At 48.3% G+C, this 26232-nt stretch overlaps 1 protein-coding gene across 5 annotated transcripts in view; it reads left to right on the plus strand.

The window, feature by feature from the left end:
* ASAP2 (ArfGAP with SH3 domain, ankyrin repeat and PH domain 2) overlaps positions 1–26232 on the plus strand; it is a 166870-nt gene that overhangs the window by 11518 nt on the left and 129120 nt on the right. The window contains exons 2-4 of one of the 5 annotated variants that reach the window (XR_014314941.1): positions 2561–2654; positions 2957–3023; positions 3799–10027. The exons of 3 other annotated variants lie outside the window; for them this stretch is intronic. The gene's annotated coding sequence lies outside the window, so the exon portion shown is untranslated. Of the gene's footprint in view, positions 1–2560; positions 2655–2956; positions 3024–3798; positions 10028–26232 lie in introns of those variants that run through there. One more of the 5 variants, XM_082743653.1, reaches the window with a different exon arrangement.

Consider the following 26232-nt stretch of genomic DNA (forward strand, 5'->3'; position numbering starts at 1 on the left):
ATCTTCAGCAGGCCTCACGCCCAGCACCAGAACCCGATGCTGGGCTTGATCTCAGTACCCTGAAATCATGATCTGAGCTGAAATCAAGAGTCGTTTGCTTAACCAACTGAGCTGCTCAGGTGCCCCTGTTGTCTGTCTTTTGTTTTTGTTTGTTATGATGGCCATCCTTGTAGCTGTGAACTGGTATCTCATAGGCTTGATTTGCATCTTCCTAGTGGATGATTTATGGTCCTGAGCATTGTCTCATGTGCCTGTGGCCATATGTATATTTTCTTTAGAGAAATTCTGCTTCAGAGCCTTTGCCCATTTTTAAAATGGGTTATTTGTCTTTACTGTTGGGCTGTGAGACTACTTCATATATTCTAGAAACTAGACTCTTAGCAAATATGTGATTTGCACATATTTTGTCCGGTTTTGTGGATTGTCTTTTTACCCACTTGGTGGTATCCTTTGAAGCACAGAAGTTTTTAGTTTAGCTAAAGTCCAGAATATCTATCTTTCGTTTGTTCTTTTGGTATTATATCTAAGAAACTATCACCTAAATTACAGTCACAAAGATTTATACCTATATATTCTTCAGAGAATTTTTTAGTTTTAGCCTTGACATTGAAGTCCCGGATCCATTTTGAGGTAGTTTTGTGTATGGTGTGAGGTAGGGATCCAGCTTCATTCTTTTGCATGTGAATATCCAGTAGTCCCAACACCATTTGTTGAAAAGAGTTCTTTCTCCATTGAATTCTTTGGGTATCCTTTTTAGAAATCACTTGTTCTTTGATATATGGGTTTATTTGTGGACCCTGAGTTCTATTCCATTGATCTTTCTGTCTGTCCTTATGCTAGTACCACACAGTCTTGATTACTGTAGGCTTATAGTAATTTTTGAAATCAAGATGTGTGAGTCCTTAAACTTTGTTCTTTTCCCAAATTGTTTTGGCTATTCAGGGTCCCTTGCATTATTATGTGAATTTTAGGATTGACTTGTCAATTTCTGCCCAAAAAGCCAGCTGGGATTTTGATGGATTTTGCATTTAAGCTGCAGATCAATTTTGGAAGTACAGACATTTTAACAACCCATTTTTAGCATTTTCTCATCTGTTACCTTGGGATGTTTTTCATTTATTTAAGCCTTTAATTTCTTCTCTTTTCTTTTTTTTTTTTTTTAAGATTTTATTTATTTATTTGACAGAGATCACAAGTAGGCAGAGAGGCAGGCAGAGAGGGAGGGAGGGAAGCAGGCTCCCTGCTGAGCGGAGAGCCCCATACGGAGCTCCATCCCAGGACCCTGAGATCATGACCTGAGCTGAAGACAGAGCCTTTAACCCACTGTGCCACCCAGGTGCCCCAAGCCTTTAATTTCTTTTAATGATGTTTTGCAGTTTTCGTGTACAGGTTTTACACTTCTTTTGTTAGGTTTATTCCTGAGTGTTTTATTCTTTTTGATGCTATTATAAATGGAATTGTTTTCTTAATTTCCTTTCTGGATTATTTATTAATGTATAGAAATATAATAAACTTTTGTATATATTATATTCTGCAATCTCGACGAGTCTCTTCATTAGTTCTCATAGAGTCGTGTGTGTGCTTGTGCGCCTTAGGATGGTCTATATTTAAGATAATGTCATTTGCTAATAGAGATAGTTCTATTTCTTCTTTAACAATCTGGGTGTCTTTCATTTCTTTGTATTGTGTAGTTGCTGGATCAGTTCCTAATCATCCTTAAATGCCCAGTGAGTTGTGCAGAATAGGGGCTTGATTACTTTGTGGGATGACTGACTTTAGAATTAAGAAAACATTTTGTATGTATAGCCAAAAGTCCTTATGTTTAATTTGTTTTGCTCCTTCTCATCTGGGCTCTGAATATACTAAGGAAATTGGAAGACTGGTCTGCTTGGTCTCTGGTTGCAAAGTAAGGTTGGGCTGGTAAGTGGGTTTCTGATATCTGCCTCGCTCAGCCTGAATGTTCAGCAACCACCTGGGAAGTTCACGGCCCAGGAGACGGCCTTGTCTGTTTCTGTAGCAGCAAATTCTGAACAGCCCATTGTCTCCGCTGCTTAACGTGGCTTTTGCGTTGCTCCTTTTGAGAAGCATCATGATTTGTTCACCGCAGAGACCACTTACTTTTTGACAGAAGGTAATTGTTGGGATTCCTGGTTTTCTTCTCACCTTGTGAATCTCTGTTTTGGCACATAGGAATGAGGTGTGTTTACTGCTGGAGCTGTTGGGCTGTCAGAACCTGTGGCTTTTCTTTGGCTTGGTTGTGGCTTGCCAGGTCGCCAGCTTTTGATTCAGAAGTGGTGCTGCCGGGTTGCTTGCCTGCAGGAGTGGCCCGCGGTAGAGATGGTGAAGGAGACAGAACAGTCCTTCACCCTTTCACCCTCCTCTTCCGTCTTCCACGCTCCTGTCTCTATCTTTTCCTTGGAACCAAGTTGCTTTTGCTGCAATTTAGGTGGTGTCTGAAGCTTAAAATTCTCTCCCTCTCCTTCTCCCCTGCTTTCTCTCCTACCTTCACTCCTTCCTTGTATTTCCAGGCCTGAGGGGCTGCCTTGTGTTTTCTTTTTAGAAGATGATATTCTAGCCAGAGGGGACTCAGGAGGGAAGCTTTAACAGGGATTTCCGGCCGAGGCCTGCCTTCCTACATCTCTCCAGACCCACTGGTAAGCTGCTGCTTTGCTGATGACATTTAAAGTTGGCCTTCTTTCCTGCCATACTGCCTCCATTTTCCAGAACTGGGTTTATTGTTCTGTGTTTTAAAAAATGATTTATTATCTTATGTAGCAATGTGGAAGGAACTTAATTTTTGAAGTGCACAGTTTTTTTCTTTATGGTCCCAGCAAAGTAAAGGAGGCTTGATTGATCTTAGGACAAAATTGCTTTAGTCATAGCTAATATGAAATCTCCTAAGGGCTCCTGTTTTATTTGCTCTTTTAATTTATGAACCACCTTGTGTCTCCTCAAGCGTCTGTGCATGAAGCCAGTGAGCCTGACACGTCCCATTCCCGGCTTTATTTCTGCCCTGACACAAGGTGAGCTGCTACAGGGTTCTGACGCTGTTCGATTTGGGGTTGGATTAGGGAGTACTAGTGTCAGCCAATGAGTGTTTCAGGATTTTGTTACTGCTTTTTTCCAAAGAAAAATACAGCATTAGCTTGAATAATTAAAGCTGGGGACCATAACTGGGAAATAAATAAAAAGACCCCCCAAGTAAGTGTAAAGTAGCTGCTAGGAACCCCGTTTTGTTTCTCTCTAGGTCATGCCATCCTCAGGGTTCTAGAAAAGTAGTAAAACAGAAATAGCAGAGACCAATGCTCAACAGCTGAGGCCAGTGGAAGAGGAAAAGAGAGAATTAGACTCTTGCCGAATGTGGGGCCACCCCTGCTGCAGGAATTCCTGGGGCTCCCACGATGCTGTGGCAGAGCACGAAGAAAAGTCCAGATTGGTGCCCTCTGCTGTGGTGGGCAGGGAAGCATACGGTCCCCTGAGGAGAATTTGCATGAAAATAGCTTCTGGGTTTTGTGGTGTAATTTTGATGAGCTTTAGTTTCCTGAGAAAATTAATCTCTGTAGAACACCTTCTTCCGTTGGTGTTGGCCCAAATGAGGCCTTTGGTATAGTCTTCAGGATGGAGTTTGGGCCGTGGGTAGCCTGATGTAGAAATCTGTTTCTGGAACACGCAGACATAAGTGGGGACAGCCCTTGGCCCTCAGTTGTCTGCTCTTCAAGAGTGTGAGAAGGGGGAGAATGAGCCATGTGGTTTCCTGTCTGACCTCAGAGTATTTTGGCACTTCCTTTTTGGGGTGAGGGAGCTTCCAGATCCGGAGTTTCCCCTGCTTGCAATTCCGAGCTCTCGTGTTGGACCTTCACGCCAGATTGTGCCTGGGATAAGGCGTAAGTGTTACTTCTCTTGGAATCCTCAGCGGCCAGCATGGGGCCCGGCGCGTAGTTCTCAAAAGTGTCTATTGAATGTGAGAGCGCGAGAGTGCAGGTAATTGTTTTGATTCTGTGATTTTATTATCTTTCCCTTCAGAAGGTTTTCTGTGTATTTAGAAATAAATTTCTTTTTACTTGCCAAGTCAAGATTGTCATGTCATCCTTTGAAACAGGAAAATCTTTTTCAGAGTTATCAAGATCTCTGCTCTAAAAAGCATCCTAATTAATATCTAATTTCTTTGTTGAAAAATATATTAATCATGTCTTTTCTTCTGTAAACCCTTCCCTCACATACCCAGTCCATCAGGACCACTTTCTTTGAATTCTTAAAGTAGTTACTCTCTGACTCACTTTGTTGGTCCCTTTTTATCCATCTCTCCATTCCTCTGTCTGTCTGTCCTTTGATCCATGGGTTGATCAGTCCATCTGTCCGTCCGTCCATCCATCCATCCGTGGCACAGACCTGGGATGTCTCAGGTGCCAGAGCCTAAAGTGCTCTGCATGTGTGGAGTGTGGTAGCCCAGCAAATGTGGGTGCTCTGTGTATGCTGGGGGTGGCCTTGCTTCCCTCCTCAGTGCTGACACGCTTCTGAAGCAAGAATCTCGTCAAAGGAGGACACAGGAAGGTGTAGCTTGAGGTGTTGTGGAAGTTACAGCAATGCAGTTTGGGTTTAGGGTACTTGGAGCTGCCCCTCTCTGGTCAAGGCAGAGGTTGGCATATTATAGCCCACAGCTTGTTTTATATGCAAAAAAAAAAAAAAAAGTAAGCTAAAAATAGTGTTTGTAGGTATAAAATGAGTTATAAAAACCCAAAAATCTAAAGAGTATGCCACAGAAACTGTATATGTTCCCATAAGGCCTAAAATATTTACTGTCTGGCTCTTTATAGAGAAAGTTTTCCCACTTCTGGGTGAGAGCACGGAGTATGAGAACAGAGTCTTTGCCAGCCTGTGCCGAATGTGGGTACAGTGAGCTTTAGAGTTGCTTAGTCTAGCGGCCCACGTGTCCTGGGAGCCCCTGCTTTAAACATCTCTGCTTGCTGTGGTGACCTGGAATTTGCTCCCTGTGGAAGCAGTCTTTCTGTCCAGGGTTGCAGGGAAAAGGCTTTTGAGTAGGGGAGTGAACTGAGCAGAGCCAGGCTTCAGGAAGAATGGTTAGGCATGGGTGGGAGGGTGAGTAGGACCCAAGGCAGGGGCCCAATAGGGAAGCAATGGCCCCTTCCCAAAGAAGTGCTCATTGGGGTCTGAAGTAGGGCAGTGGGAATACGGTGGAAGGGGCTGCGTACTGCAAGGGAATGAAATGGCGGCAACCCGTTCGTCAGACCTGTCTTCGGGCTTCGGCCATCTCCTAGAGTCAGACTGCAGGCTGAGCACCCCTTGGTTTCGGAGCTGGTCCCTTCCACCGGGCCTGACGGAGACGTGGAGGGTGGCTGGGGCCGGGTGATTGTCAGTGAGCCCAGCCCAGAGGGGTGAGGATGGGGGGTTGGGTGTGCAAACCCAGGCGGGATGCTCGAGAGTCGTGTGCCTGGGGAGCTGTGAGATGGCAGAGGATTTCCTCCCCTGCGTGGCTCCATAATCCTACCCGTTTACCTTCTCAGTCCTTCTCCAGCCCTGCTGTGCTTAAGAAGTTTCCATCCATCACTTCAGCCTCCGAATGCTCCCTGTCCTACAGCCTGAGGACACTTCGCTTCTGCTGCACCTTTAGCCCTTCTTTATGAGAGTGTGTGTGTAGAGAGAGGACGGCGTGGGTGTCTTGCGCCCTGTGCCCTTCAGTGCTGGGCACTGAGGCCCTCCCTGAACGTCTTTGGATGATTGATCTCTTATGAAGCCAGAGCGCCGTTCTCACTGGGGCCGCTTCCTGCATTTGTGTGCTTATTTCCTGAAGCCAAACTGCAAACTCCCGAGAGCAGGAGCGCTTTTTTTTTTTTTTTTTTAAAGTAAGGTTCTTATTTTTATTTTTACTTAATTTTTTTCAAAACACAAGTTGGGCGGGATGAGTCTTATGCCCATTTTGCAGCTGAGCAAACAGCCTCCCAGAGATTTAATGGCTTCGTAAAATAAGATATTTCGTTTGGGGGATAGTTGTGAGACTTGAACAAGGATTTATAGCTCTTGCCCAGTGAATGATTGCTCTGTTACCTAGAACCATCTGAGCAGCTGAGAGCTGCTCAGTAACCGTTTTATTGAGTTAAAAAGAAAACGTGTAGGTATAACATTGAGGAGTACAGGTGCACAGCCATAGACTTCATACACTTAGAAACCTCATTGGCCAGTCTCTAATATATCTTGGAACATTATATCAAAAACTAATGATGTACAGTATGTTGGCTACTCTAATTAAAGTTAAAAAAATAATAAAAGAGATTGCAGTTGTTGTATGTGCATTGTTTGTTACATGTTGCTATCTGTAGAAATGACTAGAGAGGACGGATAATTTAGAAATATTTGCACATCAGAGAAGAGCTAATAGTAGCCGTTACTATTAATACTAGTGGTATTAGCTGTTCCAGGAAAAGGTACTGTTTATTCATAATAAGTAGATAATAGCAGGATTGGAAAGGAAAGCTCAGATAACATGAGTGTAGGTGTAATTATAATTTAAATGCAGTGGGGGGAATCTTTAAATTAAAATGTTTTGAAGAGCTTCCGAATTTGAGTGTAAGCATCATTTCTGTCATGTCTGTGACAGGAGGTACTCCCTGACCATACAACCATGAGACGCCATCACTCTTGAATTATTTATCATTGGAATGAAATATCCTTTTGAGAGAATCTTATCTTTCTTTAGTGTTAAAAATGCTTCTGTCGCGTGTCACAGTATCCTGGCTATGTCGCATGTTCCCTTTTTACATCCCTCCCACTCACTTGGTGGTTATCCTGAAGAAGAGAAGGGGACTCGAGTTGGTAGCTGAGTGGTACCCAGTCTTTGAGTCTGTAATCCCTTTTTTTATGATTTTCTCATTCCTTTCGGTTCCTTTGCTTTGATGTTTTAGATCTCTTTTCTTTGGAGAAAGGCGATTGGGTGGCTGCGGGAGAAATGAGCCCATTTGGAGGCCGATGATATATTTTTGTTACGTTGGACAAAGTAAATGGTGCCCTTCCTCCCGAGCAGAGTTCATTGCGAATGACGAGTGGATGGTCATTTCCACCGTTCCAGCCGGCTGTCACATGGGCAAAAGCTACTGGTGCATTTGAACATGGAATTTCTGAGAATCCCGAGGGACGACAGAATGTGTTTGTGAGCCGGCACACCCACATGCAAATTATGTCTATTGGTACCTAATATATGTAAATTTATGCTGCTCTGTTGACAAAGACACTGTGAGTGGTACTCCTCCTGAATAGTGCTCTGTAACTAAAATTTTCGCCTTATTGCCACAATCTTGAAGTACATTGATAGTCCTGTTTCCTGATGATTTTCTGTGACATTTCCAGCGGCACCAGAGGTGGAAGATTTCGGTGTCTCCTGGAGGGAGTGCTCCCCCGCTCTCTGCTAAGGGCCATGATTGTTCCTGGTGTGGGAATGTGTCACTCAGTGGCAACAGCAGGGGTGTCAGCTCCACCTCTGTTGTCTTCACCTCATGAACTTTCCTGGGCCTTGACGGAGGAGTCTCCGCATCTGCTGATACCCAGCCCGAATGCTGTCTTGAGCCGGTGCTGAGCTGGGCGCTGCGGCAGCTGTGCGGGAGGTCAGAGATGTGCGCGCCCTCCCGCGTGTGCTGCTAGCCCGGTGGGGGAGGGCAGCCCGTGCTGGAGGGAGGATGGGACTGCTCTGGTTAGCACGGCCTCCTGCGAGGGCCTGGACCTTCACTGGGGCTGGAAGCGCAAGCAGGAGGGAGGTTGCCTGGAACGAGGCCTGGCGCCCACGAACACCACTAGGAGATCTGTGGAGTCAGTGCAGACAGATGGTAACAGAGAGATAGGAGAGAGCGTTCTGGAAGGGACAGAGTACTTGAGCCTGGGCGGGCAAGACGAGTTGCCTGGAGAAAGGTAAGAAAGTGCAGAGCCAGGGCGCCTGGGGGGCTCAGTTGGCTGAACGTCTGACTCTTGATTTCTGCTCAGGTCACGATCTTAGGGTCGTGAGATGGAGCCCCGCATCAGACTCCACACTCAGCACAGAGTCTGCTTTGTCCCTCTCCCTCTGCACCTCATCCCTCCCTGCCCCATGCTCCCGGGCGTATGCTCTCTCTCTCTCTCAAATAAATGAATAAAATCTTAAAAAATAAAAGTGCAGGGCTCAGTTGGGGAGGGCCATGCGTACTGCGTTCACCTCTCCATCTGGGCAGGGGAGGTATTTGGGCCTTTGGTCCCTGTGGGCTGGGGTGGAGACGTGTGTGGAGTGAGGAGAGGTCCTCACCCAGCTCGAAGAGGAAAGGAAGGCGTTGGTTGGGAATAGCTTCATGATTTTGCAAGAAGTTGTTGTGTTTGCTTACTTTACATCATTCACTGGAGCTCTGCCTATCCTGTTCAGGCACTGAGGCCCTTCCTAATGTGAATAAAGAGAGCGTTCTGGATTTCTAGGAGTTGACAGTTTCGGGGTGTAAACAGATGCGTAAACAAACAATTAGGATGTGGTTTGATAAATGCGGCAAGAGACCAAGGCGGTCGCTATGGCAACATCAAGTTGCTCCTAACAACGTGCGGGAGTGAACGGGCTCGCTTGCCCAGGGCCTTGTGCAGAACCCGGTGATACAGTACAGACGAGCCACTGTGTGCTGGGATCTGCCCGGCCCTGGGTGTGCAGGTTTACCGTGGAGGAGTCTTATAGCCCCTCTCGGGCTGAGTCTGGGGCCTGGGAAGTCTGTGGAACCAGCCAGAAAAACTGTGCCATGACTGGCCCCCCCAGAGCACAGTCCTGTAATCAGACTGCGGGCAGCTTTCCCTGGGGGGACGCAGCCTCCTGAAGAGGAGGGGTGGGAGGGTGGAGGGGTGGAGGCGTGGAGGTCAGCCTCTGCAAGTGCACCCGGGTTCCGACGAGAGCCAGGCTGCCAAGTACAGTGCCTGCATCTCCTGAGCCGCTTGGTAAGGAGGCTGTGTCTCCCCAGCACTCGGTGAAAAGGATGTTTCTTATTTTCCTTTGCGGCCGGGAGCAAGGGCAGGGCTGGGGAAAGCAGAGGGGAGGTGTTAGGCAGACATCTGCATTTTCCGATCCCTGGAGCAGCCCTCTCCGTCAGATCAGACAGGATCTGTGTGGGTCGCTGGGAGGACAGAGGTTAAGGTGGCAGCGGTGTCCGTGGCAGACCCGGGGGCCAGGTGCAGGGCCTGGTTGATAGTGCCGTGAGCACAGGGCCGCAGGGTTTCGTGGACCGGGGAGTTGTGGAGTGTGAGGGAGGCTCTTCGTCTCGCAGCTTCTTGTCTCCTGGCAGCACGAAAACCTGCCCAGTTGCAGAGGGGAGATACGGCCTGGCTCGGCTTGGTCTGTGGTTATGTGTCGGTCACTTTCCCTGTGCCACTTCCTTCCTCCTTTGTCCTATACCAGCCTGGGCAAGAGCATTTCCCCTTCCTGCCAGCAGGATCTGACGGGGGCGGGGGGGGGGGTGTCCTGCATGCTTCTGCCCCTCCCAGCTCTCCGGCCAGACTTGTTCCCTCCTGGGAGCCGCTGACAGTCTCCCTCGGACTCCTGCCTGGGCTGGAGGCTCTGCATCTTGTTCTGCTCCAACTTTCCCTTGCTTAGCTTCCCTCTGACCTCGGTCCAGAGGGACTTGTTAGAGGACTTCGATGAAGTCATGTCTAGGTCTGCACCCCCGGTTTTAGTGGGGTCTCGTGTGGTGGTGGTAGCCTGGGCTTCATGATTCGTGACCTGGGCCTGCCGCTTGCGTGACAAATGCCGATAAATGGTTTTTACTTGCACGACGAAGCCGCCTCAGTCTGGAGGCCTGGGCTCTGCTTGGTACCCATGTTCAGACATCTGACTGCCTGCCCAGCTTGTACGGAGGACGCCTGCCCTCACTGCCCACCCCTGCCTGGCTTTTGTCGCCCCTGCCAGTCTGAGGGCCATGTTCTTGCTCACGGACGCCCCTGCAGCAGGAGGCCTGGCTGGCTGGTCCTTTGGCGTCGCTGGACGTGACCCCTCCTGTAGTGCTTTTTGGAGACTTCCTGCACTTGAACGTTTTGCCATCGTAACATTTCGGCCATCGCTGGGGTGGGGAGGGGTGGGGAGGGGGTGAAGAGGGGCGGGGTCTTCCGGCAGCCTTGCCTTTTCCTGCTGCGGGGGGGTCAGGGCCACGCGCGCCGCTGTCGGATCTGGACCGGCGCTCCATTGGAAAGTGCTCTGTGAAGCCACACGTCCCAGTGGTTAGTAGTCCTCTCCCCTCGCCTGCCCTGACTCTTCTCCACTCCCTCGGCTGCAGTGGGCACTGGTTGCTTCTCAGCTCACCTCTACTCTGTCTCCCCACGGGCTGCAGTCACAGAGCTCATCCGGAAACACACGTGGGCTTTAACGGTGGCGCTTAAAGCTCACTGGGACTCCCTCGGTGTTTAGGCTCATGACCAGACTCTGGCCCCAGCCTCTCCAGCCCATCCCCCTTCTCCCCAGCAGCCACACTCCACGCATCACCCCACCCTGCATCCCTGTCTTTTCGTGAACGTTACCTCAGCTGGCAGAGCCACTTCCTCTTCTCTCGTCTCTGCCCGTCCTAGAAAGTTCAGAGGCGCATCTTTGGAGGCGGTACTAGGTCCTTCTCCCGGCTTTGCACCGCCTCTGTGGCGCCCCTCTTGGGACTAGCGGTCAGCGTGTGAACGGTCACACCACACCTGCTAGTTCTTCGGTGTTTCTGATCTCTTTTCAGAGACAGCTTTTTATAAATTCTTCACATTTCACTCTTCAGTAACGCTTGTAAAACTTGTGTGGTGACATGGGACCGGCGTGTTTTGCAGTTCAGGGATGCGGGAGGAATGGCAGGTCCCGGGAGGAGCTCCCGGCAGTGATGAGAGCATCTGTGCTGAAGCCAGCGGGGTCCGGACTCCCAACACTGACTTCAGCAGGTTAATACTGACGTGACCTTGGGTGGGGAGGCTCATTCACTCTCATTTAACAAACATGTAACACTTCCTAGTGCCAAGCACTAAGAGCTTCTCAAAAGTTAGATGTATTTAATCCTTCTGACCGCCTTATGGTCATGTACAGGTGTCATCTGTGTTCAAAGAAGAGGAAACCGGGACACAGAGGCGAAGTAGCTGTCCAGGATGGCGGAGCTGGGTGGAGTGAAGCCAGCTTCAGCCCTGGCCCTTGCGCTCCGAAGCTCCTGCTTTCACCACGATACTCCCTCTCTGCCTCTCAGCTTTCTTGAGCCTCCTAAATCCGTAAACTGGGAGCCGCTAATAATGCTGCCTGGGTGCGGGATTAGTGTAGGTATTAAATGAGAAAAGTCCCGTAGGTCACTTAGCCTGAGCTTGTCCCTTGGAGAGGACTCACGGCTGCTGGTGCTGCTGCTGTGGTCTAGTAGAGGAAGGTAAGATGGGGTGCAGATTCTGCCACAAGGCAACGTGTGCCAAGTGTCCTTATGGAGCATGGATAACAGAGATTATTTCTAGGGGTGCTAGGATGCCTGTGGAGAGGGGAGGACAGGCATTGGATAGATCCAGAAGCTGGGGCTCTAATGGGTTAAAAAGCCAGGGTTTGACTAGCTGAGTGGGTGTGACAAGGTGCAGGAAGATGGATTTGTTCTGGGATGCAGTGGGCGGCACTCTTGAGTTGAGCGAGGGTAGGGGTTGGGGGGGTGGGCGGTTGTGTGGGGAGTGAAATGAAAGGCCAGGCAGCCACTGTGGGGTCAGGTCACAGAGGGCCCCACCACCCCACTTCCGGCCTTTTGAATGCTTCATTAGCTTTGCTTATTGTCTTTTTGTTCTCTCCCTTTAGAAATTTTCTCCCACACCTTCCTTCCAGAGGATTTTTAGAAATAACCGATTTTTCATGACTCACTGATCGGACACATCCTGTTTGGGGAAGTGTTGAGAGAGGAATTTCGCAGTGGTGCGAAGTGCGTTCCTGATGATGAATGGCGGAGTAGTGGGGAGGCAGGGGGAGCTGCTCCTCTGCTTCCCCCTGGCACGCCCACTGCCCCTACCTGCCTCACTTCCCCCGTGAGTCGAGTTGCTCCAGGTGCACTGTTTCACTGCCTTGACCTGGACTGTGTCGACTGGAATTCTCTGTCTTGTATCGTAGGCAGGACCTGTGTGCGGCTGCAGAGTGACTAATGATGGAGTTAATCAAATTAGAGATGGGGCCTGGAGTTTTGAACCTGATGGAGTTAGATGACCTTTTGAGCCAAGCAGATGGCCTGTCTTCGTGTGAGCCAGGGTGGCCGTGGCAGAATATGTCCCTGCTCCCCTGGTCAGAGTTGCTGTCAGAGCCTTATTATAAGAAGCAGCGAAGGCGGCCTTGCCTCTCAGGGCACACAGAGCACATGCTGTGTACTCTGTTGGCTCTTTCCTTTGGATGGTCTGATTTTACCATAGCTTGCTGGTGTTTCAGTTTTTATGATAGGCCTCGCTCATTCTAACAGAGGCCGGATGTTTTAAATCACTGCGCAGCAGCTCTCTTTTGTATAGCCTGAGGCCTTTTGGCAGGCTGCTTGGAAAGCTTGATACATCAGGGAGGGAAATAATAGAAAAATCAGAGGGAGGGCTCGAGTGGTGGAAAGGGCCGCACAGTGAGGCCCAGCCGTGCTTTAGACGGGAGCGGGCGCTGGTGCGGGACAGGCTGGCCGCTGCCCGGGGAGGGCTGGCCTGGGGACAGGGCACTGGGGACAGTGAAGATGCTGGGGAGGCTGTCTTGCCAGAGATTCGAACCCTGAGTGGGACCTGGAGATCTTTGCTGGAGGATGAGCCTGGCGAGGCTGTCCCTTGAACCGTGGTGGGGCCGCCAGAGTGGGCTCGAACAGAGCATCCCAGCCTGGGCAGTTTGGCCTCCAGGGGACTCTTGGCCAGCTCCAGGGAAGTGTGTGACCCCGGGGAGTGGGGAGGGCTGGGGAGAGGCAGGGGTGCTGCTCAGCCTGTGGCAGTGCCTGGCCTAGGTGTCACTGGTGCTGCTCCCAGAGCCTCGGGGCTAGACCATTGCCAAGGAACTGGGGGCTTGGCGGGTGCAGGAGGCAGCCCTGTACACCTTGCTCCTCTTGGGCCACGGTGTCCTGGTGAGAGGAGGGAGGGTCTTGACGGGCCCGATTGTGTCTTAAGTTGGACAGGATGAAGATGATTTAGAAATTTTCATAAGCTGAAGTTTAATCAAGTGCCATGAAGAAAGATCGAGATTTCAGGGCACTTGGATATGCCAAGTCAATGGAGATCTCCAGAGAGTTGCGTTAAAATGCTGATCTTGGACTCCTCACGTGTTCTCATCTCTGCCTGTGTTGTTTTAACCTTGCACTGTGCAGAATGCCAGATGACCTCCTTTTGGGATGTCTTTTGATACTTTTATGTTATAAAGATGAATAAAATTAAAATTACCTAAGTACTCCTACAAAGAGCTTGATTCTAATTTGGTTTTATAATTATCTGTATTGAAAAATCTTAATTCAGTATATATGAAAGTAGGAAACTTTCCACTTGAGACTTAAAGGGAAATTGAAAGATTGATAGAATAAAAAAATAAATAAAATGCAGCGTATTACCCCATTATTGCGTGTGCATATGTGTGTGTGAGGGGTGGGTGTGTGTGAGCTACACATGATGCATTTTACTTTTTTAAAGAAAAAATGCCCTGCCTTTGAAATTTGAACTATAATTTATTTCCAGCACAGTTAAAAATTGTTTTTTTCTGTTGCTTTTCTTTCTTGTTCTTCTTTCCTGCATCAGATAAAAGGTGTTTATTTTCTTCTGAGGGTGTGCTGACTTCTAATTTATTTCTTAATTAAAGTTCTGCCTTAAACTGAAACGCTTAGATGCTATCCTTCTAGGCTTTGGTAAAAACTGCTGTGTTCTTGGGCAAGTCACTGCTTCTTCCAGGAGGCTCAGTTTTCTCCTCTGTGACACCAGAGAGACAGAGGAGCCCTGGTTTCAGTTCTCACATTCTAGGGTTTTATAAACAAATGTCTTTGTGCTCAGCCTTTGTAGCAGCTGACGTGTTCACTTTGCAGAACTTTGTCTTAAGAATGTGCAGAACCCTGATCACTTCAACCGACCTCAGGTGCAAAGCTGCTCTCATTCCTATATTACTTTAAGTTTCTTTCTCCAGGGTTTTCTTATTTATAAGTCAGAAAATTCCCCTCCAGATGGGAAACCACAAAGCTTCAAGTATTTCAGATATAAGTATTGTGTCGTGTGTGGGGTGGGGGAGGCGGGCGTGCAGGGCTGCAGCCTGTGAGCGAGGACTTCTCAAGTGTTGTTTCCTGTTTGGGTCACCGTCATTGTGGTGTAATGTACGTATAATAAAACTGATAAAAAAAATATTTATTTACTTGAGAGAGAGTGCGCACACCAAGGGGCCGAGAGGAGAGAGAAGAAGAGGAAGAGAATCCCAGGCAGATGCCACGCTGAGCATGGAGCCTGACTCAGGGCTCGATCTCACGACAAGATCATGACCCAGGCTGAAACCAGTGTTGATCGCCCAACCAGCTGAGCCTCCCAGGTGCCCCGAGAACTTAGCTGATTTTAAGGGTACAATTTGGTGAGCTCTGACAAGTGTACAGTCGTGTGATCACTACCACAATTACAATGTGAAACACTCCCAGCATCCGGAGAGGTGCTCTCCTGCTTTGAGCTTATTAGTTGGTGGCTCTAGTACCTTTTTTTTTTTTTTTGGTAGATTCCTTAGCATTTTCCACATAGATCGTCATGTCACCTGCGAATACCAAGTTGTACCTTCTTCTTCCTCTCCAATCTGTTTGCCTTCGTTTATTGCTTCTGCTTCAAGGCATACTCCAGGCTGCGGGTAGTGAAATGTTGGGTGGTTGTGGAGAGAGTGGGCATCCTGGTCCGGTTGCTGATCCTCAGGGGAAGGCATTCAGCCTTTCACTGGTGCGTGTGGCAGTAGCGGCAGGTCTTTCGTGTAACCCCTTCATCGGATTCTCCGCTATTTCTAGTTTGCTGAGAGTTTCCCTCGAGAATGACTGTTTAATTTTGTCAGATGCTTTTTCTGCATCGATTGAAATGACCATATGGTTTTCCTTTTTTAGCTTGTTAATGTGGTGAATTACATTACATTTTTAATGCTGCGACTACCCTTCAGTATGGAAGCCTTATGTGTAGGGTAAGCACGGATTTTGTGTCAGCATATTGGGATTTGAGGATTAGCTCTTCTGCACTTCATAATTTCCTAGTATATTCAAGAGTTCTTGACAGCAGTTACACCACATAGTCATTCCAGTAGGGTCTCGTCTGTTTAAGTGTAACTCTGCTAACCTTTTTACAACTTCATTTTATTTGGGGTAGAGCGAAGCCATGTGTTTGTGTGGGAGAGAGCAGACCCTTCTGTAGGTTTTGTTGTATGCCAGACTGTAGGACCTCTGAGTTCCCGCGGGGGTGCCATTTCCTTCACTCTACAAATAAGGAAATTGAGGTCCTGTTTCTTGGAGGTAAGTAAATTTTCTTTCATCTGACATTAACTGAGCACCACTAATGCCTCAAGCGTTTAGATCCATCTGACCTGGTACAAAAGCTTTTCAGTAGGCAGCATCCTCATTTCTGTAGGTGAAGAAAGTGACTTTCCCAAGACCACACAGCTGGTGAGAAGGAGGGCTGGATTTTGAATTCAGATCTTCTGTTTCCAAGTTGAGTTCTTTTGTGGTTATTACTTTGAGGGTGGTTTAAGGAGAGAGGATTTTAGTCAGGATGAAAAATTAGACCATCTCTTGGGGGCATCTGGGTGGCTCAGTGGGTTAGAGCCTCTGCCTTCGGCTCAGGTCATGATCCCAGGGTCCTGGGATCGAGCCCCGCATCGGGCTCTCTGCTCAGCAGGAGGTCTGGTTCTTCCTCTCTCTCTCTCTCTGTCTGCCTCTCTGTCTGCTTGTGATCTCTGTCAAATAAATAAATAAAATCTTCAAAAAAAAAAAAGAGAAAAATTAGACCATCTCCTAAAACAAGAGGTAGACAGATTTTTCACAGCGGGTCTTCACAGACTTACCTGAATACAACGATGAGAACAAAAATAAATTCCCAGGGGCGCCTGGGTGGCTCAGTGGGTTAAGCCTCTGCCTTTGGCTCAGGTCATAATCCCAGGGTCCTGGGATCAAGCCCCGCATCAGGCTCCCTGCTCAGTGGGGAGCCTGCTTCCCTTCCTCTCTCTCTGCCTGCCTCTCTGCCTACTTGTGATCTCTTGTCTGTCAAATAAATAAATAAAAATCTTAAATAAATAAATAAATAAATTCCCAAACTAAAGATTATTAGCTCATATATTTATTAGAACAACCGTTTTTCTTCCTAACTCAGCTTAGGTTCAGGAAGATACTTTATCTATATTAAGCAACGCTTTTGCAGAATTTTGGTTGACCTGATAGGCATGTAAAGCATTAATTCTTTTCCTGATAATTTTCAGTGGAAGGTTTTCTGGGAAGCCTTTGCCCTGTTGCCACTTTATGCTAAGCTGGGGTTATGGTTATGCGGTCTTTGAGTTCCAGACACATAGTCTGAGTTGAGTATATACGTACACCTGTGAAAATGAAGCTGATTGATTGAAGTACCTGTTCATGCCTCAGCAAAAAAAAAAATATATAAAATAAAAAAAAAGGAAAAGAAAGAAAAAATGCTGTGATTTTCCTGTGGTGGACTGGATATTTCAAACTCAGCCAACATAGACCGAACACCTATTTTATGCCAGACACTATGCTAAGTCATGGAAAGAGAGGAGAAGAGAAAGGAATGAAATTTTGAAATCAAAATGAAATTTTGATCTGGGCCTTAACGGATGCATTCAACAGACAAAAAAGAGGGCAGAGGGTTCTCTGGTTGCATGTGTTAGGGTCCAAATAAGTTCATTTATTAGGGGAGCATGTTAGATTAAAAGCTTTGTGTGATTGGATGGACACGTGTGAGTTTCAAACCAGATTCTACTCTTTCTTAGCTCCGTACTTCTGGGCAAGTTGGCTCTAGTTTCCTCATATGAAAGCAGAAGATGGAGGTACAGGCTTTCAGTGTGTGTTTCTTGTCTTAGAAGTGGTGAAAGGTCTGTGCTGTGTGCTGGAATGAAACCGGATTTTTCGGCCATGCAGTGATGGCAAGTGTCCTGTGTGGGCAGCGATCTTGAGGAGAGCAGACTGTGGTGGTTTGCAGGTGGAATCGAATCTGGCCTGGACTGGGGGGAAATGCAGGTTCATTCCCCTTGCGGGGACTCAGCTGACTCTGCAGACGCCTAGCCCAAACCGGCAGGTTGGTTGTAGTTAGGTGTTTGCTGATTCAGTACACGAAGATTCTACAGTGACCTCTGGGTCTCTGCTTCTATGAGTCTTTCCTTCTGGGAGGATCAGCCCCTGGGAAATTGATGCTGCAGACCGGGAATCGTCCCAGCCCTGCGGCAGCTCTGTCTGGCCTGGTGGGGAGGGGGGCTTGATGTGCCTCCAGCCTGGCCTGGAATGAGTATCTTGTGTTGGAACAGAGTGTTGCTTCTGTCCTCCAAGCCTTCTTGGTGCAGAACTTTGGGCAGATAAGTTGGTGGCCAGATCACTGTAGGAAGGAGGTGACCCAGAGGCCTGTAGTTCCTTGTAAGGCCAGGGCGGGAATCCAGCTGATCACCATATGATCACTCTTTTGCTGTTTCCTTTTCTGCTCCAACTTTTCTTTCTTTTCCTGCCTTCTTTATGGATGAAAATTGCCTCCTCTAGGGCATATGATATTGGGGAAGCAACTTATGATCGTGTGAACATGGTCAGGTGAGACCCTTTCATATGTTCAGACCATTAGGTATGAGACCTTGGGGAACATTAGCTCCTCCCTGGATGTAACCAAGGCCCAGTAATTTATGATTTTTTTTTCTCTCGAAAAGGATGCATAAGCAGTCTTGTGTGCTTGCTTTATTTTGGCCTAATCTGAATAATGGCTTTAAGTATTTATGGAGGGAAGGCATATGGCTTAACAAAAGTTTGTACTTCAGGTTCCAAGAACAGGAATGGTTTGCTGTAGCTAGCCTTGAAAAAATTTTCATAAAGCACATTTTTGTTCATAGATTACAATCACAGTTGGTATAGGAAGTCAGATGGGAAATGTGACTAAATCAGAGAAGGAACTATTATCATGATTTTTTAAAAAGCATCTGCTTTCTATATGTCAAGCAGATTAATTCACTTAAAATACTTTTGAGATCTAGTTCGATGGAAAGTCAAAGATATACTACATTTTGCAGGAGGGTATGGATTAGAAAATGAAGTAGCATTTCTACTTAGGGAAGCTAGAGCTTGTTTTGTTTTTATCTAAGCTAACGTGAGATAGTGAACTTACAACTGGGGCTCGCAGGTATGCATCCGTTCGTTCCTTCACTTGTTTGTTCATTTACTCATCAAGCAGTTGGAGTGTGTACGGTGCCTGTTGCCTGGGGTTCTACAAATATGGACCTTCCAGGGCTCATAGTCTGGTCCTAAGAGACAGAAACAAGTCATTAGGAAATAGTATGGTAAAAATAGCCAGCGAATTTTGTTCTCCAAAATGAGAGGTGGTACTGTGTGTTGGTTTTTATGAAGTGTGTGTGTGTGTGTGTGTGTAATACACACACACACACACACATATTTTCCTTTTGGGAATTAGAAAAATTACTTTAAACTCATTATTAAAGGAATTTGAGTATATTCAGGCCTTCACATAGAGAGTACCTTAACACACCATTAAGATTAGGATTAATTTAAAATGCTTGATTTTGGAGTACCCCGTGAAGGTTAATTTGTGGAGGCGGAGAAGGCTCTGAAAATCCTTGAGTAAGGGTCTAGGGTTTATGATGCCAGTGGAACAGAGCGCCCTGTACGAGAGCACAGTTACAGCTTCCAGCACAGAGCGTGTGGCTCAGTCAGCGCTCCTGGCAGAACTCGATACCACATCAGCTGAGGCACGTTTCAGGTGGAGCCGTTCTGCCTCAGTGGCTCTGATGTTTGCTTGGTTCGAGGACAGAAGCAGTAACTGGTGCTTTCAGGTGGTGTGACAGTGTAGACAGCACGTAATGACGGTGCCCCGAATACTTCACCAAGCACCCATCAGTGTTTACAGAAAGAGCGGGGGATGGATGTAATGTGTATTTTTTTTTTTTACAGTATAATTGGGTTGTTTGACATGAAGGAAAAACATTTCACTACATCCTCTTTAAGGCGTCATCGAAAGAATGGCTTGGGTTTGGTTATTTAGCCTTCGTGCTGAAGCGAGTGCGGCTGAACTTGGTGACAGGATGGTGCCCGAGTTCGTTTGCACTTACGCCTCCTGTAGGGTAGAAGGGCAAGGCGGGAGTCATGCAAGCTCGGGTTTGGATGTGGACTTTGCCCTTTTAATGGTAGTGTGGCCTCGGCCAAGTGACTGTGTTTCCCACTCTGCAGAACTGTCGGGAGGTCAAGTGTAATCTCGCATGTTCTGCTTCCTGCTGCACGTGCACACGGGCAGGGTTCAGTACAAGGTTCAGTACCAGGCGGTAATGAGATATTCCTGTCACTGATCGAGATTCCAGGAACTGGGCTTGCTTTTGAGGGCAGAGCTAGGATCCTCCCACGCAAGAGCTTCTGGTCTGCAAACGACTTGCGGTCCTTGCTGAGGAGGACGGTCTTCTGGACCCTTTGGTGGCTGTGGTGTGGAAGGTCAGGGTTGCTGCTGCTGTCAGGGGGTTCTGGAGACGCCCAGGGTGAGGGGGTGCCTCCCTTGGAGCTGGCTTGCTTGGCCATTCACGGCACAAGATGGGGAACTTTCTGTAAAAACAAACCCTGAAAGATGAGTCATAACTTTATTTTTGGTCATTTCTCCAAGTGATGGCAGTTTCCTTCTGTAACACACTCGGTTTCCAAGTCTTTTTTTGCACATACTGCTCAAATACCACCTCGCTTCTTCCTAACTTCCCTGTCTAGAGTGGCCGCACTCTCCGCTTGCTGTGTCTTCCTTCAGTCAAAAAGTAGTTACTGAGCACACTGGCTGCTGCTGGTGCGCTGGCCGCCGGGGGGTGGTGGTGGTGGTGGTGGTGGTGCAGGGCTCCCTGCCTTGCACGGTTCACGTTACCTTCTGTCACCTGCCGTGAGCTTTTTCTCCTTCCTGGTGGTCGCCTCTGACGGTAGGTGCCGAGCACCTCTCCGGTCACCGTCTGTCTGTCCACCGGAACAACGCCAGGAGCTCCATGACGGCAGACTCTTCTTTTTTTTTTTTTTTTTTTTTTTGCCCCCCGCTCCCCAGCGGCCAGAGCAGTGCCCGGAACATGACTGGTTCTTGGTCAATATTTTGTTCGGGCCCGGATGCGAGAAGGGTGAGCCCCACCTTTGGTCATATCATGTAATCAAGCCTTTAACAAGCAGTGTGTAGAGCGTGTGGTTATTTAAGTTTTATAGGAGGACAGGCAGGTGGTGTGCCCTTGGGCAGTGAAGGAGCACTGGGTTGGGCCCTGCAAACCTGATTTAGGGGCCTTGGCCCTGCCCCTGATAGACTGTGTGACTCTGAACAACTCTTCACGTTTGTGTGGAAAATCGGCTGGGATTCTCTGTAAAGTCTTTTCGGAGCCCTTATTCCCTAAATGCTTAAAATAGGCACACCTAACCGCCTCTTGACGTGCGTGTGACCTTTTTTGTGACCCATCTACTACCAAGCAAGTGAACCCTGTGACATGTCTGGTCATTCAGCCGTACCTGAGGCCTCATCCTGGGTCCAGACTTCCAGAAACCTGCAAAATGTCTTTAGGAATCTTATACAATACACCTTTCTTGCTTTTCTCTCCTTGATGCTCTTGCTCCTTATCTGCACATCCAAATCCTTCAGCCCTGATGGGTCCTCGGCGTAGGGGAGGCTCGTCTTTGGGAAGTTCATGGCTTCCGCGCAAGGCTGCGTGCGGAAGAATCATCCAGTAATGTTTTGAATTGAGAGTGATCTCCTGGCTGACGGCAGTTTGTCTGTGAGTTTTTTGTTAGCACATCTTGCATGGGTCTGGTATCAGGGGGCAGCGACTGGAAATCTTGCTGAGGACGAACTCTCTGCTCCTCAGTGACGGAGACGGCCTCGCCCTTCGCCGGAGAGGTGCCATCTTGGAATGGTTCCAAGTCACCTGGTGCCTGGGGAAGCCGGATGCCCTCCGCGGTCTTCCTCTGCACCAGGTGATCATGTTACCAGTTTGCCTGTGTGCTGGGCTGTGCTCCCGGGGATCTCATTCTCTCCTGTGCTTCCTTCTGTTCGTAGCTCCATGTTTCGATTTGAGTGCTTCTCTAGAATTTCTGGCTGCTTCTGTTAGAAGGGGGTTTAAGGTGGTGTGACATGGAGGAAGGAACTCGGATGGCATTTGCATTCCACACTTTGGATCCCACCTGTGCTGCTCATTCTGTCTCACGTCTCCTGTCTTTGGTTTTAAAAGCTCAGTCAGGCCTCCGCTTTCTGAAATTTAGGAACGATCCTGAGTCATTCATTAACGGAGATGGTGTTCAGAGAGCACACAGGCTGGCGTCGGGCAGAGTAGGTGTGCAGTGAACGGGAGCTTGTATTATTATTCCATGCGGGCTAACAGTTCTGCCCTTGCATAGTCTCTCTCCTCCTTACTCTGTACTTCGTGCTCTTGGGTTTAAAGTCTGGTGCTGGGGCGCCTGGGTGGCTCAGTGGGTTAAAGCCTCTGCTTTCGGCTCAGGTCAGGGTCCCGGGGTCCTGGGATCGAGCCCCGCATTGGGCTCAGCAGGAGCCTGCTTCCTCCTCTCTCTCTGCCTGCCTCTCTGCCTACTTGTGATCTCTGTCTGTCAAGTAAATAAATAAAATCTTAAAAAAAAAAAAAAAAAAAGCCTCTGCCTTCCGCTCAGGTCATGATCTCAGGGTCCTGGGATCGAGCCCCGCATCGGGCTCTCTCTTCAGCAGGGAACCTGCTTCCCCCTCTCTCTGTCTGCCTCTCTGCCTACTTGTGATCTTTCTCTCTGTCAAATAAATAAATAAAATCTTAAAAAAAAAAAAAATAAAGTCTGGTGCTAAGTTTGGCTGATCTAGGAAACTGTTGCTCTTTGGCCTTGTTCCCTGCTCCCCTCCACACACACACACACACACACACTCACACACACACACTCGTAACTTCTTTATGATGTGTCCCCCAGCTCTTAGGCTTAATTATGCTCCTCTTAGCTAGAGGTCAGCCTTTTAGCAGTCTCTGCCATCTGGAACGTATTCAGACTCCGGAAGTCAACAGAAAAGGCCTCTCAGCTCCACGGTCCTCGTGTCTAGGTCAGACGGCAGGTGAAGGGGAAGGCCGCTGACGGAAGGTGGAACAGCTGGCCGCAGAGAGGATAAACGCCCTGAGGAGTGGGGCCTTTCAGCGTAGCGGCCGGCAGCTCCGTCTCCCGGGCCGACCATCCGGCGTTACAAGACAGCCAGGCTTTCGTTCTGCACGTAATCCTGAGTATCAAGGCAGAATCACACTGAGCAGTCTATATTTAAGAAAACAGGAAAGGGGTGCCTGGGTGGCTCAGTTGGTTAACTGTCCGACTCTTGATCTCATGTTTGTGAGTTCAAGCCTCGTGTTGGGCTCCATGCTGGGCATGGCTCTTACTTAAACAAAAAAAATACACAGGTTTTATAAAAACCAGGAAAATACAAAATTTGTTTCTCTCGGATTACAACCAAGATCATTAAAAAACAAAAACAACAAAAAAAAAACCCTTGTCTTTTTTTCCTGGATAACTAATTTATGTGGAACTCTCCATTTTTTAAGTATAAGGGAAATACTAGGATATTTTGATTCCTGCCACCTACTTGCTAGGTGATCCAGCAAGAGTTAATTGTTTGAGCATCCATTTCTTCCTCTACAAAACCAGGATAATACCACCTAGCTCGCAGGGTCGCCAGGAGAATCGGCGAGACGCTGACATGCAGGTGTCAGATACGGGAGCTGGGTACGTGTGGAAATTCACTCCTCATTCCTGCTCTTTACTCTGTGTAAGTCAGAGTAACACCTTTACCTTTGTGTAAATTTTCTTACACCATTTGAAATGGCAGTTGTATATTTCAGTTGGATTGTAAGTTCTATACGGTGAGGGACCTTGTCCCTGATCATGGTTTCTATCCCCAGGGGTCCCTGCCACTCTTGTTGGCTCTGCCAAGAGCTCAGTGTTGGCAGTGAGTGAGGCAGGCCCTGGTGTTTGAAAGTCACCAGGAATTCTCCTTGTCCCCAAATCCAGAGGATGAAGTTTGTGTTAAGTAATGCTTCCGACTTTTGTAATCACTCTGTCCCCATGCACATTAGACTTTCAGACTCCTAGAGTTTTAGGTCTGACCGAGACTTTATTTTAGCATTCCTGTGGACAAACTGGGTGTTGTGAGATAGACCAGCTCAGACGGGGGCTGAGAGGTTGTCTGCTAGGCAAGGCCACACAGCTGGTTAGTGGTGGGGCCAGGCTGGTCCTTGGGTATCTGTGTAGACCAGGTTTCTTCCCTCTTTACAACGCTGATGGGGCTTAGTGTCTTGTTTGTCTGCTATGAAACTTCGGACCCTAAATGTGGAGTGAACTCTTAGCATGAACTTGGTTTGTGCACTAGGCTCCATTGCTTAGTGCTGCCCCTTAATCTCTCCCTGTCCTTCTGCCCTCATGTTCCCAGAGGGCATGGCACGGCTTTCCTCTTAGCAATTTCCATGTCTGTGATGATTGCAGTGTCTGAAGGGTTTCATACTTATGAACTTGAGTCGCACATTTGGATTTGCCTTATTCTCAGATGGGAATCGACTTGAGGGGGTATCAGAAGGCCCGGCCTGCCACAAACACTCCCCTATAAGCCTGCTGGGATTGTCCTGCAGGAAGGACCTTGCAGAGATCATGGGGGATGATTCATGGAAAGGAAATGATGGGGGGACTTGTCACACAGATGGGTATACGGGGCCTTAGCAGATAGAGCAACACAGTGTTGAAATGGAGGGCAGAGCGTGGACAGCCTGTATGGGGCTGGAGCCTGGGAGCCTGGAATCTTGGCAGGAGCTGGAACCTGCCCACCACTGCTCATGCCTGGCGCTCAGCTGAGTATAACCCTTGTGGGCTGAGTTGAGTTGGGTGCCCTGCTGGCTCCAGAGAAAGCCACAACCTTCCCAGGGGACACGCAGAGGATGCCCCAGGGGCTTGATCAGAGAGAGGTGGCCATGAAAACAGACGGCCAAGTTTCTAGGCTTTTGTTTGGGGCCAGTCCTGCTTAGGTGGGGAGAGGGTAGGCCTGTCAGGATGCTCCCTCCCACCCCTCATAGGCCGTGTGCCCGGGGAGGGGAAAGGAGCAGCGGCAAATCTGGGTTTACCCCTTTTCCCTTTTCCCTTTTGGACCAATTTCTTACTTGGAAAATTTATTTTATATCCTTAGCCTCAGTTTCATTGTCTGTAAAATGAGGAAGTTAATACCTACCCCACTGCCTCGTAGGATTGTTGTGAAGCTAAAACGTTACACAGGATCTCCTTTCAGCAGAAACCTGTCGTCATCACTTTTAACATTTAACATGCTGCCTAGCACAAAGTGGGTGTTCGACGTTTGTTGGGTAAAAATCCGTTACTGTAAGGTGTGTTACACTCATGGTCATTATTGCTAAGGATTCAGCTGATGGTATTTGACCGCAGACTTCAACCTAAGCAAAGGGAAAAAACAAGAAATGTAAAGCAGGATCATTACACGGCTGTTTCTAGAAGGCCCAGAGTTTGCCTAGCGCTCCAGGTGCCGAGTGTGACTTTGAAAGATGTCAGATCCATGCCTTGTGCAATGACTAGAGCCTTGGATCATTAATCACTTCCCAAGCCTTGGAACATATCACGTTTTCCCGTGCTGCGGTGGATGTAAGATGCAGGGCACATTGCCTGGTCCCCAACGAGAATAACACAGCAGGGTGGTTTGGCTGAAGCCAAGTCCACAAATAGTCATCCAATGCCACAGAAAGTGCTGCAAGCCAAAGAGGGGGACAGGTAATGCGCTGTGGCACTCAGGAACTACACTCAGAGCCTGGGTGGAGGGGAGGTGTTTCGGCCTCTGAGATGTTGATCTCCTGTTAATGTGCCTCGAGAATCAGACAGTAGCTGCTGGAGGGGAAAGGTGTCACAGAGAGTCAATTAAACGCAACCATTCCGAACGATTTGTGAGCCACACACTGAGGCCAGCAGTGTAGGGCTATAGAGCTGGAGAAGACACAGGCCTTACCCTCGAGCAACTTCAGATCTAGTGGGGAAGACAGTTTTTCAACAATGAACTACAAAACAAGGCAGGGTAAAATAGATTTTCTTAAAAAGATGGTATGATCAGGGGCACCTGGGTGGCTCGGTGGGGTTGGTGCCTCTGCCTTTGGCTCAGGTCATGATATCAGGGTCCTGGGATTGGGCCGAGTCGGGCTATCTGCTCAGCGGGGATCCTGCTTCCCTTCCTCTCTCTCTCTGCCTACCTCTCTGCCTACTTATGATCTCTGTCAAATAAATAAATAAAATTTTAAAAAAAGATAGTAGGATCAGGGGTGCCTGGGTGGTTTAGTGGGTTAAGCCTCTGCCTTCAGCTCAGGTCATGATCTCAGGGTCCTGGGATCAAGCCCCGCATCGGGCTCTCTGCTCAGCAGGGAGCCTGCTTCCCCCTCTCTCTCTGCCTGCTTCACTGCCTATTTGTGATCTCTGTCAGAGAAATAAATAAAATCTTTAAAAAAAAGTAGGATCAGAGGACCCTGGGGACCCCAAGGGGATGGGGAGTCTTCAGACGAAGTGACATTGGGTGGATCTTGAAGGCTGAAGGGTTTTTTTTTGTTGTTGTTGAAGATTTTATTTGTTCATTTGACAGAGGGCACAAGCAGGGGGAGCAGCACATGGAGAAGCAGGCTCCCGTGGAGCAGGGAACATGGTGCGGGACTTGGTCCCAGCACCCTGGGATTGTGACCTGAGCCAAAGGCAGCTGCTTAACCAACTGAGCCACCCAGACACCCCAAAGGCTGAAGGGTTTGAATTGGAGGAGGGATGGAAGTGGGAAAAGGCATTCCACTCAAGGGAATGGCTTCGGCACACAGGCTGAGGTGTGGAAACCCACGGCTTCTTCAGGGAACGAGCTGTCTGGTAGGAATGGAGTATGGTGGGTTGGCGAAGGGATTGTGAAGATAGGCATTGGAAAGAGCAAGGGGGTCAGAGTGTTGAGAGCTTCAGTTGTCACATTAAGGGGTTTTATTCTATGAGCCGAATGGGCCTGCTGGTTTTTCACCGGGTCTCTTCCTGAGAACTGAACTTCCTCCCTCAGGTGCCTCAATGGTTGCAC

This window comes from Mustela nivalis, assembly GCF_964662115.1.
Source record: "Mustela nivalis genome assembly, chromosome: 8".
NCBI classification, from domain to species: Eukaryota; Metazoa; Chordata; class Mammalia; order Carnivora; family Mustelidae; genus Mustela; species Mustela nivalis.